The sequence below is a fragment of the Echiichthys vipera genome, assembly GCF_963691815.1.
Source record: "Echiichthys vipera genome assembly, chromosome: 17".
NCBI classification, from domain to species: Eukaryota; Metazoa; Chordata; class Actinopteri; order Perciformes; family Trachinidae; genus Echiichthys; species Echiichthys vipera.
In genome coordinates this window covers 13284037-13306965 of record NC_139842.1, presented here as the reverse complement: position 1 = coordinate 13306965, position 22929 = coordinate 13284037, and the positions used below count along the sequence as shown (strand labels likewise).

Here is a 22929-nt window from a genome sequence, read left to right as displayed (position 1 = left end):
AGAGGCCTTGTCTAAGAGGCTAATCCTTGGGCGATTAGTCAACGCTTCTCGATTTAAAGCTTGCAATGCTGACACGCCCCCGTCCCTCAACTCCCCCCGGTGGAAATGGCAGCCCACAGGTGTCCATACAATGTGTTTCATTACAAAAAAAATCGTCTACAGGAGGTGGGTTGGGGTTATTTTCACATGAGAGAGAAGAGAAGAATGAAGCAGAAGCATGGCCTGATGCAAAAGGCTTGACAGTGGATCCAGGAATGCCAACATAGCAGCACTCTCTTACACTCTCTCCCATGCTAGAGATGAAAGAGGAAAAACCAAGAAACAGCAGTGAGAGACAAAGACAGAGAAAGAAAGCGTCACATGTATTTTTGACAGATTATCCCCCCATCACTTGGTGTTTTCTGTAAACAGCCGTTTTGAAGTGGAAGATTTGAGAGCAGAGACAGGTATTTCACCTAATCAGCCTCATACGCCCTTGCTTTCCATCAACATAAATACCTCATTTTTGGGGTATTCCCATGCCAGAACATGCCACCAATGACTACAATACCCTGGCTTTGACGATACTGCAAAGAATCTGGTATACATCAACTTCATAATACTCGGAGTGCACCAACTGACCAAGATAGAGAATGCTTGTGTTAAAACAGATGACTGACACCAAGTTTGTGAGGTGTTTTATATTGAATTCTTTATTAAAGAATTCATTATTCTGTCATTAAAAGTCTTAAAAGTAATAAGGGTCCCAAGCTTAATGTTATGGTCTGCATACTTTGCATGGGATGCTCTTCTCTGCGGACCTCAGCTGCAGGTATGAACGTGTTAGGCTTCCTTCAGTGGCACTATCGCACAGGGGCGCTCCGTGAAGTAGATGTTTCACAGGGACTCATAGAGGGGGAGTGAAATGTTAATGAGTACACTGATTTGGATGGCGTCAGAGCTGATCCGTACATCGCTACTTAATGTAACAATCTGCGTTATCTGATCTGCTTTAGAATTTTTTTTGAAAAAAAACAATTTTTCAAATATATAGGCATCAAGAAAGGCTTTTACTTATAAAAACATTAAATTATAAAAATTATTTGTTTTTTCCATGATTATGTACAATTAGGAATATCCCACCAGCTTAAAGCTAATCACAAATGCTCATCAGTTTATGTATGACTGTGTAACAACGTAATTATCAGTGGCTTAATTCCTATATTGTCATTGTGAGTTAAAGCTATTTCTCTTAATCTGCTCCTAGTTAACCTGTGGCAGCTTGAGTATCAGGAAATGACCTTTGGCCCTGGGGACAGACTACTGTACTTCCCCAATCACATCCATCGTGTGCCTAACCTTGAATGAAAGCTCCAAGCGGGAGGGTGGGGTGTGTCTTTGGAGACCGGACACAGAGAGGAATCGCTTACCACTTTCCCTGAGAGACCCCAGTGGAGTTACATAGAAGAGGGATTCAAATAACAATGGCAAGAGGGAGGGTCTGAATGTTTCCTGAGATCACATGTTGTTAGGAAGACCACAGCAATCGCCAACTAGACGACGAGCCAGACTGGCTGTATACGGAGGTCTACAGGGTAAGAACACACATGGTTTGAGTTTGGCTCCGTGTAGGACGGGAGGAAAGAAGGGGCCTGGTTAGAGGAACCCTCCAATTTTCACTTCCTGCTTCTGCTGGAAAGGTGATCTGTGTGCCCGTCGTCCCCATCAACACAGAGCGCAGTGTTCAACCGGCAGCCGAGGGGATGGCATGTTCATCCACAGGGCACCCCATCACACCGAATCTGCCTGTCAGCACCCTGAAACCCAGGCTGGTGTTTCCCTAATGGGCTGGGGGGAGTAAGCAAAGACAATCCCATTCAATCATGCTTTTAATCCCCCTGTGCCACAACGGCAGCTTAGGTGACATTTATTTCTGCAGGAAGCACTTTTCAGAGGGGTTGATAATTAAATGTAAGTTGAGTGGGCAAGAAGAGTTGAGAAGAAGTATTACTTCCTCAGCAGCAATACCAGAAACTAATAATACTGGGTGCAACAAGTACAGCACAAAACCGGTTTTCAACAACATACAGTAGACAGATATTTTCAGCTGATAATGGGAGTCGAAGGAGACAACATATAAGGGTGACGCATGGGGAGAGGCCGTAATTATAGGCTTGTACTTAATTACCTTTACTATCTGAAAGCCAAAGCAGTGTCACTTAAACTGCTCCTACAGGAAAGAACTCCAGTTGACCTCGCCGTCTCTCCTTGACAGCAGAAGATGATTCAACTCAGAATACCAGAGGTTCACAATTGGTCAGGTAAACACACCACACTTTTAAAACCACTCGAAGGACCGACATGTTTCCACCAATCAACTAAAAAACAAAGAGGGGGAAAAGATGGTAAGACAATACTCTGGACAACTTTGCAGGAACTTTTGGACATCAACACAAGTTGCGTGGGGTAAAGTGTGTGCTGTTGTGTGCTGTTGTGTGTCTATATGTGCCGTGTGTGTGTTGCCAAGGCCCTAGCTCCATTGTTTATGCTCTACTGTGTCTAGGTCAGCAGGGCTCTTGAGTAAATTCTTGCCCCAGCATGCAGAAGTTTTAACGGTGTTGTTGCAGGAGGAGGAATGATTACATTATAAAAATACACCACACCATATGTCCTAGTGAGAGCCCAAACCACACGATGACATACAGTAGAATCCAGCGGGCCTTTAGCCCTGCTTCTGCATCTCACGAGCTGACACAGCCTCACCGCGGCTTTGGGTGATCCACTCACCTGAAGTTATTTTCAGAAAAAGAACAGGATAGAGTGACTTCCAAGACAGCAGATGCTTATTCAGCAAACCCCTAGTTGATGGAAAAATGGGACTGAAAGACATCACAAGGGAGAATTTGTGCTTTAAGAAAGCCTTCTGTTAGCTTAACGTCTGGTTCTCAATCATCCTCTCTCATGACCCCAGAGTTGGCAAGTTTTAAGTCCAACCAAACACATTAGCAGCTGATTTTAATGATGTCCAAACTCCCTCCACTTCTCCTTCCTGTTCTTGAAGATGTGCCAGTAAGTGCAATTAGCTGGTGTGGTGTGGTGTGTTTGGTTAGGGTCAAAACATGCTCTTCGGTCTTGATGACACTATTCAGCTACTGAGTGAGGCACTGTGGGAAAGGTGTCAGCAGAGAAGAGTAAATGCAAATGTGGCTTTGGAAGCAAAGGTCATCAGTGCTACTTAACACATACACAAACACAGCGAAAGCAATTTAGAGATACAGTAGCTACACAGCTTTTGCATACAAAGTTTCCCCTTCTGTGTGAACCTCTCCACACAAGTTCATCCCGGTTAGAAGCCCGTTGGTTACCTCGACCAGAACCTCACCCTCTTTCTCCCCATCTCCATTTCACTCTCTGTACTCTCCTTGTGTCTCATAACAAGACGGAGCATGCTTACTGTAAACCTCTTGGGGGGTGAAAGGGATTGGGAGATTAAATTTATTTTGAATTCCTTCCCCTTAATGTGGCAATTACACCCCCCCCCCACCCCACACACATACACACACACACACACACACACACACACCCCTCACCTCTTCTCTCCTCTCCCAGTAGCACAGCATAGGATCTGTTCCAAAGCACATCTCATTTATGTTTTGTACACAGAAAGCATTTCTTTCAGCCCTAGCAGAATCTCAAACTTCACAGCAGAAATGGCCTGCCACTCATCCAACTTAAAGTGGATTAGATGTACCTGTACTTCTGAAAAAGAGTGTGTTGAGAATGAATTCCTCAGTTTAAGCAGGATAAGAACTGATCTAACTGAAATCATTGCTATTTTTGAGATAAATGCTAAATAAAAGACACAGAACTACAGTATTTGGCTTAAAAAATGGCTTCAAGGGTCACAGAAATGCATTTAAAATGTAACTTGAAATATGATGTAATGAAATCCTTGTTTGTGGCAAATTGATTTATTAACTTCAGAGCAAAACCCCTTTTATAATTACATCTATGAGACTGTCCTCCCACAATAAACGATCCTATGGGTCATACAAGCAGATTATTACAACCCATATTTATGTTTACATTGGCAGCAATCTTTAGTGGCAATAGTAATTATGACAGGAGCAAAGAAGGAAGTATTAAGTCAAAATCCACGTAGGGAGGAGGTTCGGGGTGGATGCATGGGTCAAACAAACACAGGTCTTTGACCTAGGAGACAGCTGTTTGTGTCCCATGTGAAAACAAAAGTCAACATAACTTGTAAGTGCCGAATGTAACTACATTATGCTGTCACGGCACATACGTTTCTATGTCACATACTTAAGGTACATAACTGAAGTTATGTAACAAGAAAACATCAATTGTTTCCTTAACCTCACCTAGAAGTTGTGTTGCCTTACCCTTACCAAACTGCGACAGTTTCAATTAGGTACAATCACTATATGAAACGCTCATGTGGGGCGTATTAGAGGTTAGGAACAAAATGGGTGGGAAGATTTGTTTACATGTATACAGGTATATTTCTTCAATTTGAAGTTGTTTATTACAGATTTAAAAAAAACTGGTGGATGTGGATTGCCTCCACGCGGTTTTCCATAATGAGACAAAAGTAGATGGCTAAAAACTTTAATTCCATGATTCCATGAATCTTAATCACAAATTTTTGCTGCGTCATAAGCCATAATCTTAGTAAGCAGATCAGCTGTGTGCACAGGTGTGTGTGTGTGTGTGTGTGTGTGTGTGTGTGTGTGTGTGTGTGTGTGTGTGTGTGTGTGTGTGTGTGTGTGCGTGTGTGTGTGTGTGTGTGTTTGTGTTTGTGTTTGTGTTTGCGTTTGTGTTTGTTTGTTTGTTAGTTTGGTGTGCAAGATGCTGCTGTGCCATTTTTTTCTGCATCCAACACAAAGGTCAGCAATGCTACAGTTACAAAATTTGTCGGATCGTGACGTCTGGGATCCCTGATCTAAACCGCTTGTGTAACAAAATCAGCCGAGGATGTGAGATTCCTCAGCTCAGTTTTTGTGCCACATTTCAACGCACTGTAACCTTTCAGAGTTTACACTGACTCTCCTTTGGTAAAAGAATCCCACCAAAAAGGCTCCATTTCCCTCTTTCCTTTGGTTGGAGGGCCAGTCACAACCCCCCTTTTCACTGCATTTTCACACATTCAATGCATCTAAAATGGTCTTGTTTTCTATCAACTTAAGCTTCTTAATTGACCATTCTATGCAGTGAGGGATTAGCAGATAAGTGGGGGGTGAAGAAAGAGAGGGAAATCAAAACAAAAAGAGGAAGTAAACGGTCAGGACACCAAAGGATTACCCCTGTCAGCTGTGATAAAAATACATCTTCAGATGTGCAGGGAGATGGAGGAAAAACTTTGTGAGGCATCCAAGAAAAACCTGTGCAATCAGACACTTCAGAGGCACCCTCTCTCCAGGAGAGAACAGAGGAAGGCCCCTGCAGTGAGGATTCAGTATTTCCTCCACCAGTAGCTACAGTTAAGACCCTCTGAGGACCTGAGACTCTTTCCATAGGCATACTTCTGATGTTCTCTCACACTATTTGGCTCATATCTCTCCTGTTCTCTGTTTCTTTATGTTACAGCTGCCCAGGGCCCACTCCTGTACTAAATATTTTGTCGTTACGTCATGCTGTAATGTGTGAATATGTTCTTTTTCCATTGTTTGCAGAGTTGCCAGCACGTTCTACGATGTTAAGTGCAAACAAGGAAAGTCGGGTTGTAAAAAGAAGGTTCCATGCTGTTGTGAGATCCCCAAACTCTTTAGAGCAAAGCTGGAGAACGACTAAGTACAAAAGGGACTGATAAAGTCTATAACCTGTTAATACAGGCACGCACACACACACACACACACACACACACACACACACACACACACACACAGTGCCAGCTGTGCCACTGACGTAGGTGGAGTCCAAGTATCAAGCCAAGACAGACCTTTATAATGGATCTAGATTTATAGGTGTGGTACCTTGTGTACTATATCTAATTACAGATTTTTTACAATGATAGCATGTTAAGTGAAATCCAATACAAGAATGTTAGAAGCATTGCTTTGACCTAGACATATCAGCCTATGAAGCCCTACCTTTTAATTTCACCGTATAGAGTTTCAGCGAAAAAGGGCTGATATGCTTCCTTCTCAGGGGTGTGGAGGTAGTGTCCCTGGCAGAATAGCAGACACCAATGTTTTTTTTAATCTTTCAGTCTTCCCCCCCCTCAATCTGCCTCTCATTTTCAGGCTTATCACTTAATTCAATCTAAGCTCACTCTCTCCTCCCTGATCTCTCCTTCTCTTCCCTTTCTCTATAAGGTGCACTTTCATCTTGCATTTGACAAACAAAGGTGCCATTAAGTTGCATGCCTTTTAAAAATATTTCATTAGGTTTTAACAAGTTGAAATGGCCAACTCTGATTCCAGGGAAATTCCAGCTGGGGATTACAGGGGGTTAGTGGGAGGGGTTTGGGTGGAGGTGAAACAGCGCAGGAGGGTGAACGTTCGAGTTCCATCTCTTTTTGACAAATTGGTACAGACGTCGGGAAACTTTACATGCCGTTTATTTGACCATGTTTTCCATATGCACGTATCATATTAAAAACCACAAGTGTCAGGAGAACAGCGAGGAGAAAGGGCTCTTTCCTTCCCTCAACAATACCAGAGCTGTCCAGACTGATTTATGCAGCACAAAGGTCTCAGCGAGGGGAGAGAAACATACACGTGCACGCGCACGCACACACATGCACACGCACACACTTAAAGTACATCTGTCAGTTGATGCGATAATCTTCAATCTGACACCTGCCGTTCAGCAAACAATTATAAAGCCATCAAGCAAGCAAATCCTGGTGGTGTTGAAACCATGATAAAAAGACCATGAGGTGAAACTGGTGACAAATTATACACTGCAAACTAGAAGCACTACATATCTTCTAAAATATAAACTTATCACAATGTAAGCTTATTCAAAAGAGGTCGAGGGGCAGGAAGACGCACGCAGACATTTAGGTTCATAAGAACTGCAATGTGTTTTTTCTAATAAGGACCTATTATCTTCAACACACAGGACATTTAAGGTCCCACATTATGAAAAGTGTGATTTCCATGAAATAAATAAAAATAAAACAGGTCAAGGTACTATATAAATACTGGGAAATTATGAAAACGTTCAATCCACAGAGAAATGTACACAGCCCTGTATTGAGATACTGTGCCTTTAAATGAGCCGTCAGAAATTCTTTAGGGTTGTGATGTCACAACTATACTACATGTAGGACGTAAGTGGTTGCTACAGTGCTTTTACAGTCATTACCCGGCTGCAATGATGGTGCAGAGTCACCTAGAGCGCCGATGCATTTCAGACGAGAAAGTGAACACAGGTATATTCAGACAGACAGTATGAGCAAAATAATGTGTTTCTTTAAGCATTTAAGCATGTAAACATTTATTTATAGAAACCCAAAATACAAGTATGAACCTCAAAATGAGAACAATATGTCCCCTTTAAATAAAACTCTGGATTAAGTCCAAGATGATTAGTAAAGAAAAGCGAAGACCACCCGTGTAAAACCAATATTAAAACTGCGACTCTCACGTCCAATCACATATCATAGATCAGACTGTTTATGAGACAACCTGTAAAGACCAGAGGCAAAGGCTCAGCCACATGTTTTACTGCTCTGCTTGAATAATCAGGTAAAACTAAAACAAACAGCTACAGATGGGATGTTTAGTAAAGAGTTCAGGATCCAACTTGAGGTAATAAGTGTTCATTAGTTTTAATAGCCTGGCTCCTGGAGCAAATGAAATGAAGACCAGGAGACCACATCCAGCTAATGTAAATAAACCTAAAATCGCTTCCACTGTCTGTCATGACAAATATTCTCTCACTTTCTTTGCAGAGTATGTAAGCATAAAGTAGGAACTGGAAGATTATGCCATCCTATCCAAAAGGTACAGTTTGTTTTCTGGAGTAATTACAGATTAAAATAAATTAACAATAATAGAGCATTCACAAAACAGATAGGTACAGAATAAATAACTATAAAACTACAGGGACTCTAAAAGCACGCTTGGATCTGTATTTTTTGTTACTATGCTAAGTTTTAAAAACAAAACTGTGAGGGACATGGGACAAGGATAGTTTAATCTTCAATAAAAGTTTAAAAATACAGTATGTATCTCCAATGACCTTAAGCCTGTGTTAGTCCATTAAGCAGATGTTGGTGTTTGGTGGCACATCTTGATTCCACCTGAGCCCAAAGTGAAGCGGTGAGGCAGGCCCAGTGATCCAGATACCCCCCCCCCCCCCACACACACACACACACACAACCCGGGCCTGAATATAAACATGGCTTGGGTCTGGTTTAGGATAGGGAGACCCCGTTTATTTATGGACAAGTCTGGGTCTGGGACACAATTATAGAAAGATAGATAGAGGAGGCGAGGGACAAAGAGAAAGGGCTGGAGGGTGGTGCGACCAAACTTACACATGTGGATGGCTTCCAGAGTGGTCAGACAGTTGTGTGATCTGGCCCACCTACAAAGTAAAAGCTGAATATAGTGTGTGTGTGTGTGTGTGTGTGTGTGTGTGTGTGTGTGTGTGTGTGTGTGTGTGTGTGTGTGTGTGTGTGTGTGTGTGTGCCAGGCTAAATGTCCCCATGTCAACATATTCTCTTATCTACATACTCAGTCCAATGTACAAACTATAAAGTCAAATATAAGGGGAAAAGCAACTGTTTACAATCAATTCACTCATCTGAGGAACTACTTGAGCTCTCTTGTGACGTCAAACACGCCACTAACAAGCCGACGTAGCCAGACGTATTGGCTGCAGGGCGGCAAAAGTAGAGTGAGGGTGTGAGGCCGGGGAATTCAAAGAATTTTCCTGTGTGCTTACCGGTAAAAACCAAGCCCACTGTAGGTTTATGAAAGTATGGCCCAGCAAGGCCCTTTTCATCTTTGCTGCACTCTCCTCAACTGTATCGGTTCAATCTAGATTTTTTACAATCAGGCTTTACAGCTTAATAGCCTGGCTACAGAAACCCAGACATCGTAAGGTGTTTTTATGGCTCCTTTATGACTGGGCCAAATGTCATTGCTTTACTGTACAGCAAAGGGAGCAGGTCGTTCTACGGAAGAGGAGCAACAGTTATTTCATTTTCATAATCACTGTAGGATTCTTGACATGAACCTGAGAAATTGTGGTCAGGATAAGGAAGCCTTGATGAGTTCATCATTGGCCCTTGCACACACATATGCACACGGTTTGCACTCAAAGACCGCAGCTTAAACTACACTTCATTGCCTCATAAACTCATGTGTTTTCTGTTGCCTTTCACAAAACAACCATTCAACATGAAAAAAACAAGTTACACATTGAACCAACCCTTATGGGGGCCTCTGCAAATCTGCAAGATGTTTGTTTGTGAGGAAACACAAAGCAGTGTCACTCACATTATTTCTCACTTCTAACATTTTTTGTTATGTTAGTGGGTAAGCATTATGTTGCACAAAGCATAATAAAGTACATGTATAGGTTTAGGTGATACAAAAGCTACGTTTACATTTTTCTTTATGACATTAACAGTTATCAGCCATCAAGGTCACTGTGACAGGCGTCTGTGTCACTTCAGAATCGTTACAACATCGCACATGGCCATAAAACTCAGGCTATAGGTGATTAGCATGGTGGCAAGTGCACACACATGCACACACACACTCACACACACACACACACACACACACACACACACACACACACACACACACACACACACACACACACACACACACACACACACACACACACACACACACACACACACACACACACACACACACACACACACACACACACACACACACTGAAGTATAAACATTACACAATCACACCAAACATACGAGCAGCTTCAGCTAATTAGGACCACGCTGCCTTTTAATGCCTGTTTATCTCTGACTCTTAAATGAATGCTGCCCCTGGAGCTCCTTCCAAAACAGCTCAGTCTAAGAGTGGGGTGAGGGGGAAGTAGGTGATAGGGAAGGTGGGATGAAAATTACAGTAGGAAGGGGACTGGCAAATCATTTTGCCTTGCAGTGCCCAACAGTGAAGTTTCAGAAAAACAAGGAAAAAATTGTTAATCGGAAAAACCACTTCAGCCCGAGGAGGGTGTTTATATTATTTTAGCAAACCTGTTCATTAGATGATTAAAGAAACCTACGCTGCCATTTGAGTAAGCGAGACATTTGTGGCATTAAAGTTTATCAAACGTTACAAACGTCTTTGATCTTCATGATTCAGTGAACGGGTGAATGCTAGCAAGGAAAGGGAACTTTAATGCCTCACAATCAGTACCATGTGAGGCTTTATTGGTGTTCTGCTGCCATTCTTGCTGCATTGGCGTGCACGAAGGACACAGAGACCCAGGGGGCAGAGGGACTGGCCATCGCTAGCGCACATCGTTAAAGTCGATAAGCTGGCAGCTGGCAGGGGGGAAACTTGCCATCAGTAACCACCAGGTCCCTGACCACTCCGCTCACATTTTCCAGAACCTTCTCTCAACCTGCTCTCCGCCTCTTCTCCCTGGTTCGGCTCGGCCCTCCAGAGCACAGAGCAGTTGTCTGATGTGTGGTGCTGCACTTCTGGAAGGAAGTAAAAAAAGTCTGACCTCTGCCCTGTCACTCAGGCTCTCCACCAAACGTCTGAGTAACAGTAAACATGTGAGACCAGCTACTTCCACATACCTCCCTGCCTTTACAGGCCACAGTGCACTTGACGCACAATTATTACAGTTTATCCTGATTTTAGAAATATCACAGTTGTTATTATATCTGAAGGGTGGATTACACATCTTTAATATGCACAGGTTTTCATGGACACAGGGTTTGGATTTCAAGTTGCTGCTTGTATGGATTTGGGGAATTAACTGAGAAAGTGGCATCAGTGTATGTGTGAGTGTGTGCGAGAGAGAGGGAGAGACAGATGTCTGGATGAGGCTAGGTTGGCAAAGTTTACAGTGGAGGAGTGCAGGCTTTATAAACCAGCGCAGGAACACACACAAACATACGTGCCCACCTCACACAAACTCCCTCCTTACACCACACTGAAACCCAAGCTTACAACAGCCGTGCACCGCTGCTGCTAATGTCCTCCTTGTGTGTATAACTTGGTATTTGTGTGACTGCACACGTGTCTACCCCAGCTATGCTACAAGCTGAGCTCCAGGCTCCCTTTCTACAGCTGTCCCCATGAGCAGCCCATTTAGGCCCGCTGCTGATTGAAAGCTGCAGCACCAAAAGTATAAGAGGAAGACGTAGTTATTCGTTTTCATTGCTCTATAGGATTTCCCCTGGTTTCTTATTGAAGTATTGCCAATGTTGCCCACAGAGGCTTAATGTTACAGTGGAGGTTACCCAGTGGAAGGGTAAGCTGAGGGAGGTGGTGGTGCTATGTATGTTAAGAAGGCCTCTAAAGGAGCGGCTGCCACTAACAACACCCCATTAACCATCAACCACAGGGAGAAAAGACACAGAACCATAAGAAATACTTACAGAAAAAAGCTACCCATGTAATGCTTTATTGCACTGCTGCAAAATTGTGGTTAACACAACAGCCAGCATATTCATTCTGAGGTTTTGACATGTGAAAACTGCAGCTAACGAACAAATGTTTTCCTAGAGCCTCGCTTGCCGGCAGAGTACAGAAAGCTAGACGAGTCGATGATTAACTTGAACAGTAGACAGAGTTTACCTGAGCCATCGATGAGACAGATAAACACTCACACTTCCTCATCTGAATCTCTTTCCATCTAGCAAAGCTCCACCTTGACTCCCCCCCTCTACCCACTCTGCCATGCCTCAGCAGCTTGGGAAAAACATGGACGTCTTCCCTAAAGGCAATGGAGCTCACAGTACCTGCCTTGGACACGTTTGGTCAGGTTCCTTGCTCGGCTAGCCCGCGGTAATCAAGAGCTGCTGAAGGATTTAGATGATCGATTATTATGAAGGGATGAGTAATGTTGGAGTGCTTAGAAGAGATGTAGAAGATAAGCAGTGTTGCAACTATTGACTTCTGTTGTGGGTTAGCAATTGATTGAAAATAAATTAGATTTGACACAGGTCCTGATGTCAACAAGATATCCACAAAGGCAAGCTTGCACTTTCACAAAGAATAAATAGAAAATAAATGAAAAAAAGAACAAGAGCAGAAGCAAATAGTGCTCTGATAAGCCCATAGTTTGGAATTGGATTTTAGTTTTGTTAAGGAAGGAAGGTAGATAAGAGGGATCCGGAGGAACTGGACACAGGTTATGCAGAAGGCTGTCTGTGCAAGCCTTTCTGTATGTGTGCACAACTTCATAGCACAGCTCTTCAAGGTGGCTAAAGTCCCCTTTGTGACAAACTCAATAGGAGAAATCTGATTAGCTTTAGATTATAGACAAGTCCACAAACACTTGCACCGGTGCTAGAGGTGTGGCTACTGTATGTGTGTAATGTGCACACACATTGCACTGATACACAAATGAACTAAACCTATACCTTAAGACGCATTAGTACACATGTGCACACATGAAATGCAGAATGGATGCATGACTGCGTGTGAGGTGAAACTACTTCTATCAAACACGTCGCACAACAAACAGATGACAACAACATGAATGATTAACATACGGTTATATCATAACTTATTTCTCCAACTGACAGGAACCTGAAGAACTACATACTCTAAATTCTGATTTGCTGAAAGCAAACTGCTCAACATTCAAAAATGTAGTGCATACACACTGACAGGAAACGGAAGAACAGGAATTTCCAAAACAGGCAACAGAGCTTTTAAAAGAAACTGTGATATTTAATATTCAAAAGGAAATGCATTGAAACAAGCTGAATCAGGAGCAGATGCGATGATATTGTCACATTTCAACAGTGGATATGATGAGTGGATTTTGCAGTGATCTTATACAGATCTGAAAACTTTTGTAGGTTTTGTCAGTTGCATGAAACAATAAAGAACAATTGTTATCAACTGCAGCTTAGGCCTGTACATAATGTGCCCAACAATCTGAAACAGTACTATTACACACATACTAGACAGACACCTGTGGGAACTAAACTGTGCTTGTGCTATTACTGACACCCAACCATAAACTGCCCCACCTATTTCTTAAGCATGCCACCTGCATCTTACCTGAATTCATTCTCTGTTCAGTAATGTCGGAAGTTCATAGAGGAGGAGTGCAGCCAAAAGAGCTAAAGGACTTGCCAAGTTTCTGTATCATGATTCAAACATTCAGACTGGTTGCAAGTGGTGGTTGTTTGCTGTTTTCACATTCAGTTCTTCTGTTGTTTCTTGCTGGCCGACAAAATTATATCCCGGACTTTGCTGAAATTATTATGAATCATCTTACTTTGAGCAATCAAAGTCAAGTGCTGCACAACAGCCGACTCTGCTGGATCAACAGCATTTCAACTTGTTAGGCCGGAAAAGGGTTTGGAGCGACAGATGTACAAAGTGAACAGTTGGCTTTATTGAAGTTCACTGGGGTTTATCAGCGTCGGTACACACAGAGGCACACAGCAACTTTGATCTTCAAAGGGAGATGAGCTAGAATGAGGGGCAATAAGAAGATAATAATGCCAATCTACATCCATTACTCCATAGATCACAGAGTTACCCCGACATGCAAAGCAGCTTTTACTTTTCAGAAGGGGAACAGTATTTCATAATACAACATTACCATCTAGTGGATAGACTTGAGATTAAACGTCAGTCAGTGTTCCAAGTCTGTAATGTCAGCTTTACTTACTAATATAATCCAACATATTGAAAAATAAATCTATAAATCAATCTGGGATGCGGCTTTTTGCAAAACAGCAGTCTGTTATTGTACTAGATTCTACAAACTTATTTCATGTATGGATTTTAAATAGTAACAAGTTAAATGGACAAATGCAATTTAAAGAATTTGTAAATATTACTGTTGATATCAAGTCAATGTGTGGAATAGTTCTGAACAGGAAATGATAAAACATATACATTTAAAAAAAATAAAAGGATTAAAAAAAGGTAAAACTGTTGTGTATATTCATTTTTGTTTGAGACCTTTGTGGTATATATGATTATACCAAATATACATATATATATATATGTATAGTTTTGTTTCTCACTTTCATTTTAAGTGTATAAATCTAAAGGGACCTTTAGAAAATAGTTGATGTAAAAATGGAAGGCATAAGCTATGGATTCAGTCAACACCTTTTCGGTTTTGTTACTATTACAGTAATAACTCATTATTATTATTACTATATTTTTAATATTTGTATGTATAAGTTAAAAACAACCATATTAAACGAAACTAAAGTAGAGACCAAAGGTAGAAAACTGCTCTAGGTTCTGTGGAGGACATTGTCTATGCATATTTTCTAGTCTTATGCAAGAGTGACACCTCGTGGGTGATGTAGTCAACTGTAGTTCAGAAATATTGTCCACAACCAGAAAAGAATGAGGCGCTGTTGTTACTGTATAGTCAAGCTGAGAGCAGAAAAAAAGCAGTCAGATAAAATCATAAACAGGCTTGAACTCGAGATTTGAAATACATAGCTCAAAATCTGTGTCCGCTGTTATGTGTAATGGGAAAAAAAATAATGCCACTAAGGAAAGAACATAATATTTGACAACCAGAACCCAGTATTGTATTGTAACAAGCAGTGGAGTCTTCCAATGTGTCTCTGCACAAGGATCAAACTCTGACCTCTAGTGGTGTTTGAAGACAGTGACATGCTTCTGTTCAAGGCAGCACAGAAACCTATTCAAAACATAACTAATAAATTGGTATAAATATTACTTGTTTTTCTGCACCTGATGAGGATGAAGATGTTGAGGAAAAAAGGATGCAACCTGTTTATAATTTGAATAGACTGAATAGATATTTGATAAATACGTTTTTGTAAGACTTTCTAAAAGAAAATCACTTTTTTTTCAGAATAACATTTCCTCTTTATAGTTACTGTCATGTGTCCTAAATGTGTGACTGAGAAGTGGAAACTGTTTCAGAAGATCTTTCCAATCCTGTGAGAAGTTGTGCAGGTTAGATACATGCTGAAGAGAAGTATTCTGATTTATCTTGTTACAAGTGTTAGGTAAGATTTTTATAGATATAGCAACAACAGTCAAATTACATATTATCTAATACAAATGCATTTGATGCATTGAAATATAAATGTCGCCTGCTAGGTAGTTAATCTGCACTTTTTCAATAAACAATGATTAACTTTATTTTTCAAATTAATAAAAAAGTTTAACTTGTCAATTTTCGACAAGATAATGTGTTCTGGTAGATGATATTCTTTTAAATACCCACTATCAACTAATTATTTTTGCAAACAAAAAAAATCTTACTAGAAAGAAAACCCCTCACGTCCAAACTAACTTTTAATTTTAAGTTAAATTATAGCCTTAGTTTTTAAGTATTAATAATTAAAAAAATTAAATGGTGTTCATTTTTGTTTTGTTCTATTAATGTTTAGTTATTGACTTTAAACATTTTGTGGGTTTATTGATGTTGCAATTTTTCAAGCAAAAAATGTAATAATGTATGTTGCTTTATTTTATTCTTTATTTGTGTGTTGTTTCAATTTTGCTATGTTTAGCACTTTGGGCTGCGTGCTTGTATGAAAGGTACTATATAAATAAAGTTGAGCTGAGATCTTTAGTGGCCAAAGGAGGAATTACAGCTCAGTAAACTATTATTCTGTAGCATACCTCATCCACAAGGGCGCAGCAGAGTCTAACAAATTCACAAAGGCAACTCCAAAACTCAACCACACAATGCACAACAACATAGCCACTGTTTGCCAATGAAATATTTTAGGAAGACGAAATATACCCCAAAGTTTAGTATTGTCATAAATCTACAATTTGTGCAGTCCTAACATTTTTAGCCCACTGAATAGCCTGAATGTCTTTTTCACAGTCTGTTGAATGAGTGATGCTCTGTGATGACAGACTGATGTCTGGACAGCCTTTAGTCGTTTTAGCTGTCATTACAGCACTGTGGCTCTGTATGCTTATCTGTGTCTCTGGTTAGGGACACTGACAGACACTTCCACAGCATCTCTGTCAGACGCTCAGGGCTCACCATGGTAGCTTGACCATAGAGGCCTACATAGCATACAGGCCTTTAACACAGGAGCACCCACCCAGTCACACAACCTACAGCTTTTATGTGACATGATCATTTGTGTGCATCTTCTAAATGTCAGCACACTTAATCCAACTTAATTGCATGTTTTATGTGGAGGGGTGTGTAGCTCAACCTCATTCAGTCTCCTTTAAGCAAAGCAAATAAAAACAGACACGCACTAAAAGTTGTCAGCAGGCGTCACACGGATCTCCCGCACACGCGCAGGATTTAGCGCACGCACATGCAGTCGTCTAAGGAGCCCGGTGGTCTGCCGTGTCCCGGGGAGGTCACACAGGAAATTTCACGCTTCTCTTCACACTGAAAATGTCTCCATTATCCTTCCCGCTGAGAACCGAAGAAAAGGGAGGAGGAGTAGTGAAAGACTGGATCGAATGAAGAAAAGAAAAAAAAAAAGAGGACCCAACTCCTGAATGAGGATGGCTTACTTGTGTAGGTGTGACTTGTTGAAACGCGGTGGCGTTGCCGTGGTGACCCACACCCAGCAAAGTAAAGACCAAATATGGTCACAGGTTTGGTGGAATGTGACATTTGTAAGAGGGGAACACAAAAGGAGGAATTTTCCCTCCATAAACCAGAGAACGGAAAAGAAAAAGTGAGGTCAGTTTATGGGAAAACAGGAGAAGGAATGTTGGGTATTTAAAGCATTGCAAAACCAAGAACATTTTGATTTATTCTTACACACACACACACACTCACAAAAAACCATCAACAAAAAAAACATTAACATATGCTAGTGACAATAGTAAAGAATTCCAATAATTTAACCAAATAAATGCACTTTGTCTGTATTTTCATGCAAGGTGAATCCTGTGCTACACTTCTACACTCAAACTGCCACACTAGTACCCTCGTCTGCATCTTAGCATCTCTTATTCACTGCTCTTCTGCAGATCCTTGTAGTGAGGTGGGTGGTGCATGCATCCTACCTGTGGCTGAGTGGAGTTGGAATAGAGTGTTGTCTGTCTGCGTCTGGGCTGACAGAGATGCCCCTGTGCTGCACTGTGTGTCTTTGCTGTTTGCTCTGTGTGTTGAAGGGCACATTGAGGAATAGAGCCTGTCCTCTACCCATCTTCCCTTCACCTTTCTGTGCTCTCCATCTCTCCAATGCTCTCTTTCTTCTATATCCCCGCAGAGTTCAGTCAGTGTGGCTGCGCTCACGCAGGAGGTCAGGGACAGAAGGGATAGCAGGATTTGAATGAAAGTCAGAGGAAGTGTGTCAGATTTTTATCACCTAATAGGCAAGGCGGGCCATGCGGCAGGGAGGTTAAAAAAAAAGGTCTAAACACCAGGTGCCGAGGAAGGTTTATCAAAGAGGACAAGTTTTAAGTGTCAGACCCAGAGGCGTCATTTTGAAGAATCCCCTACTCATGTTCACCACTTCCTCTAAAACACCTCGGCACACTATCACTCAAGCACAATTTGTCTGTCTATCTCAGCCTCCCAGTTCCTGGTAACTCCCAAAGCAGGATAACACCTTCCTCTACATACACACCACCCTCTATGCAAGTAGTGGTTTCCCTGTAGGAAGTCAGCAATCTGTTGCTATTACACCACAATCATGGGGTAATGAGCACTCCTCCTTTCTACCTCCCTCTTCCCTTGTATTTCCTTAACCCCCCTCCTCTGTTTAAACAATGCTCCCTCATGAGCATCATTAGAGAGAGAAGACAATTGTTGGTAGGCCACTAACTAAATGAAAAGTACCACACAGACTGTGGCAACAGGCCAGAAGAAAACACAAAATAGCTAATTGGTTGGGGTCATAGTATCATCACAGAGGTCTATTAGTTTGTGTAGCATGTTAGACATGCTGCTCTTAATGACGGCACTTGCTCTGTGGGTACTGGACACCTCTGTTTGGCTTTTTCCAAAGTAAAGTGCATCTCTTCAAAACCGACATTCAAAATACTGCATTTCATCTGCAACATTTCAAATTCTGGGCAGGAGATGGCTGCTCACAAAATGACATGTTATGATATTGCTTTCGTGCAAGATTACTAATGGATTCGTCCTCATTTCTTCCCTCAAAAATCTATCAGAGGACATTACAGCTACGAGAACATCACAAATAGAGGGAAAATCGCCAAAGCACTGACATAAAAAGACTTTACACAGTGCTACCAGTTTTTGAAAACCCCTCTCCTTCTCTCTCACACACACATACACACACACACACACACACACACACACACACACACATAGGCACAAACACATACACCTCGAAACAAAGGTGCCATTTTACTCAGGAAGGGTCAGCAGTTCTCTCCATCAGACAGGGGCTTGTTCTTGGTCAGAGGCTGCTGCCCAATCTCAGGCCACCCTCCCCTGGCTCCACCGGCCCCCTCTGGCCCCCCTCTGGCCCCCACCACCCCGGAGACAAGCTCCCCATTGTTCCTGCACTACTAATAAATGACAGTTCTCCTGTTCAGACAAACTTTAGAGCACATTCTAAACACACACACACACACACACACACACACACACACACACACACACACACACACACACACACACACACACACACACACACACACACACACACACACACACACACACACACACACACACACACACACACACACACACACACACACACACACACACACACACACTGTGACTAAATGGTGCTCTATATGAAAGCATACACAACAGCTTTTTTTACAGCCTGATATTTCTCATGGTGCACATTAAAAGGTTATCTGACCCTAATGATGGAAGGATATTTTCCTGCAATTTGAGCCTCGTGCCCTGCAGTCCCGATGAGGAAATGCCAAGGGCATAATTTGCTACAAAAACAGGATTTAATTAATGCAAAATAAATGTTTCTGTTGCTTTCCGTTTCCCTTCAGCGGTCGAAAACGGTCATGACATCTAGACATAGTTCAACGGGAGGTCACGCTGCTCAGTCGGTGTTGTCACCTGTGTGCAATGTCACATACAAACACACACTCCCACTCTCACACACACACACACACACACACACACACACACACACACACACACACACACACACACACACACACACACACACACACACACACACACACACACACACAGAGCTCTATCAAGGCCAAGGACCCGAGGTGAGCCTTGAGTTTGGACATGATAAATCACCACTTAACTTAAGCTCATAAACACACCATTAACACGCTCGACCACAGCAACATGATCTGTTTACCTTAACCACTGTGCTGGGGACTATCGCTCTCTGGCAGGCCTGTATTAGCAGGCCTTGGGGGCCTGATGCACATGTCTATCACTGAAGCCGGCCAACTCCAGTTCTGGGCCGGTGGTGCTGCTTCAGCGTTGTCTAAACCCTGTATGAGGTAATTTTCCAGTACTTTGGGCTCACTTCCGTACAGACTGGGTTTTTAACTTCAAGGTGCAGACTATAGAGCTCTATGGAATCACTGCTTAACACCAATAGTGTGGAAAGAGTGTGTGTCTGCTTAGTCTGAACTGAGTTTACCGCCTGATTTGTCCAGGTTATATTTTAAGGTAATGGAAACGTTAATTATCTAACAACTTGGGGAAAAACTGCCAAAACTGAAGGTGTATTTATGATCATGTTTTCATTTGCATAATAAACAGATGACAATACATCTGAAACTGGACTCAAATAATTGCAAGTGATGAGGAAGTTCCTAGGAAATGTTGAGTGGAGTAAATACAGGGTTGTTAAGTATCTCTGACCCTGGTGTGTATATGGCTCTCTGCAGCGGTTAACCACAAGCATATCATATGACAGCTCAGCCAGCACACTCAGCACTGTGAGAAAGCAAATGCCTGCTTTGCTATTCTCAGCTATGAACCAAGACATAAACAAAAGTGTTTAAAAAAAATGTACCTCTATTGAAATACTCTGACTGCTCTGATGTCAAACGGTCTGAGTGAGAGAAGCGGGTGTCTGAGAGTGGGCGTGCCTGGGTGTTTGAACGGTGCTTATACAGCACAGGGGTGATGTTGGCTGTGTGCAGGACAGATGCTGGGCAAGCCGGGGTCACGTCAACAGACATGCTCCCGCTCCGCCGTTCAAATGACAAAAGCAGGAGGAGGAAGAAGAGGCAGAAGTTGTGAGAAGAGGAGTAAAAAAAAAAAAAAAAAGCCCAGTGTTTAGTCAAGGCCTGCTCACTGACACAAAGTCTGTCTTTGTCTGCCTCCCAGGGTGCCAGATAAAGGAATTCTTGTGTGTCGGGGGCTCTGACCGAGTTTATTTGACACTTCAGCTCCTTTTGTGAAGCAAGTGTCCCACCGTCAATGCTGGCCATGAGAGTCACTTGGCATTAGACAGAGGGTCCCTCTTCAGCGGAGAAAGGGGGTCTTGTTTGGAGAAGATTTTTAATGGAGGGGGTGTTTGGGGGAGGGGTGGGGGGTGCTGAGTTGGAGGGGGGTGCTCGATCTGTGCTCTACACTATATACAGACATATAGTGGGGCTATGTCCCCCCCGCAACAACAATAGATGGAATTCTTCATTGCTAAGAAAGTGGATTGTGTTGAGGAAGGGGGAGCTGAAGGGTGAAGGAAGAGGTAGGTGGAAGCTTCACCGGATAAATAGCACACTTTAAATGCATTCCCATTATGTCACAATATGCTCATTAAAGGTGGAAAAAGGCAGACAAGGTACAAACATATGATCCCAAACCATATATGAGTCAGCGCCAAGTGGGATCACATGCACCTGCAGGTTCCACTCAAATGAAGCATCTACACATTATGGCATCCTTCTGTGTATTAACCATTTACATGCCATGTGTAAGGTAGCAGCAGCTTGGAGCTTACCACTACTGACAGTGGCTTCACATGGCAGACCCTCCCCTGTGGGCAAGAGACAGATTTACTCCCACCTGAATGGAGTCACTGTATGAGTGGTGGGTGGACCGGCACATTTGCTTTCTATGATCCACTGTATCCACACTGTTCATTTACTCTGCTGGACCTGGTCTTTCACGACTTGTGGCAGGCCGTAGCTCTGCGAATGCCCCGTGAACACCTGGCACTGCAGGTGTATGCGACGTCCGGGACATGTTATAAAGGTGTCAGTTTGTGGGGGGGAAAAAGGGGAGTGGGGTGTTGGGGGGGTGTAGCGAGATGCGCACGTAATGAGCCCAGAGAATAACGGAGCATGCTCTTATACTGAACATGTTAACCTAGTATGTGGAGCAAATTAGGGGGGGTGTGACACACGCCCCCCTCCACAGACAGAGATTAGACCCTAATTTGAGAGTTATCCTAAGGAATCCCATGTCAGACTGTTTAATGGTTGAGTGCGTTTTGGTAGTGGAGATGAAGGCCATATGGGGTTGTGATGAGATAACGACAGAACCTTTGGCCAAAACAGCCATTGTTTTTTATTTCGTTCGTGAACTAATAACGAGTGCAGGTTATTTCTTATAGGGACCCCCTTGGAACAACCCTACTGACAATGCTACACCTCTTTTTACAACTCAAGATAAAGACATGACAACATGATTTTGGGACAGAATTTGAGTCCACTCAACATTTCACTGACAAAGAGGTAGAAGAACATACCTGCAGGTTGAGGAGATGCGTTCTGTCATTATCCAAACTGCTGGACATCTGCTGACATCGCTTTCCAAATATATCCCAGGGTATTCCTTTCCTCGCGCCAAAATCCACCGCAAAAACGTATCGATTTCCAAAACTCATATCATGGTATTGGCCATACTATGACACTGGCCTCACGCGTGTATCCCAAGAGAGTCGTCTGTCCGACAAACGACTTGTCCAGCAGAAAAACTTGGGCAGCGCGAGAAATTGACACCACTCATCCCGTGTAGGAGACAGTATTTCCTCATATCCTCCAGGACGATACACAGCTAGATTGTTGAATCCATCCACTGTTGCCATCATAAAGTTTTACCAATAATAATGATAATAATAATAACTCCTCCACGTGTGTCACTGGTGTAACGGCAGCATTTAATCCTCGTTATGCGTCCAAAGAATCCTTGCGTAAAGTGATTGTTGCTTTGGCAAATCAAGCCGATCGATCAGTGTGATTATTTCCAATAAGAAGCTGGTTCCTCCTTGTGGTCCAGTGCAATGCCGTTCTCTGCCGGAGCTCCAACTAGCGTCTCTGTTGCTTATACGATGCGCTCCCGTGGAGAGCCTGAGCCGCACTGAGCCATACTTGGAGCAGAGCAGCGCAGCACATGCTACCCTCAGCCAATGTAAGCCCGCAAGGCATGATGGTAAGTGGAGTTTTTTGTTCTTACTGCCAAATATTTTAGAACAGGAGTACGATACCAGATTCAAACTTTGGAAATTGTAAAGTTTTAAATAAAAACACTGAACAGTATATTGAATGATATTATATCAAACATATAGTGGCAGTAAATTATAATTGGACATACTGTATATATCAAATATTTGCACACAGAGGAGGTTCAAATATGTTTTCTTGTTACTGGAAAATGTTCACTCCCATTAACATACATCATATCAACCCTGCGTTTCTGGCAATCATCTGAGTTTTTATTATGTTTTGAGGATGATTTAAATAATATAAATAATATTAATAATAATATTAATAATAATGACAATACTAAATCATATATTATTAGTAGTATTTCTAACAGCTCAATTATTATGTCATGAATATTGGCTGTCTGGTTGCAATCACTCATCATCTGTCAGTTTGATCGCAGGTTTGCGTGTGAGCCCTCTGTGAGCAGTGTGAGTGAGTAATAATGATCTTCTGTCGGTG

General features: G+C 42.3%; 1 long non-coding RNA gene across 1 annotated transcript in view; it reads right to left on the bottom strand.

Annotated features, from left to right (window-relative positions):
• Positions 1-22331, bottom strand: part of LOC310959459 — a 53344-nt gene extending 31013 nt beyond the window's left edge. Inside the window, exon 1 of the long non-coding RNA XR_014593568.1 lies at positions 21732-22331. This is a non-coding gene — a long non-coding RNA (uncharacterized lncRNA). The remainder of the gene's footprint in view (positions 1-21731) is intronic.
• Positions 22332-22929: the final 598 nt, after the last annotated feature.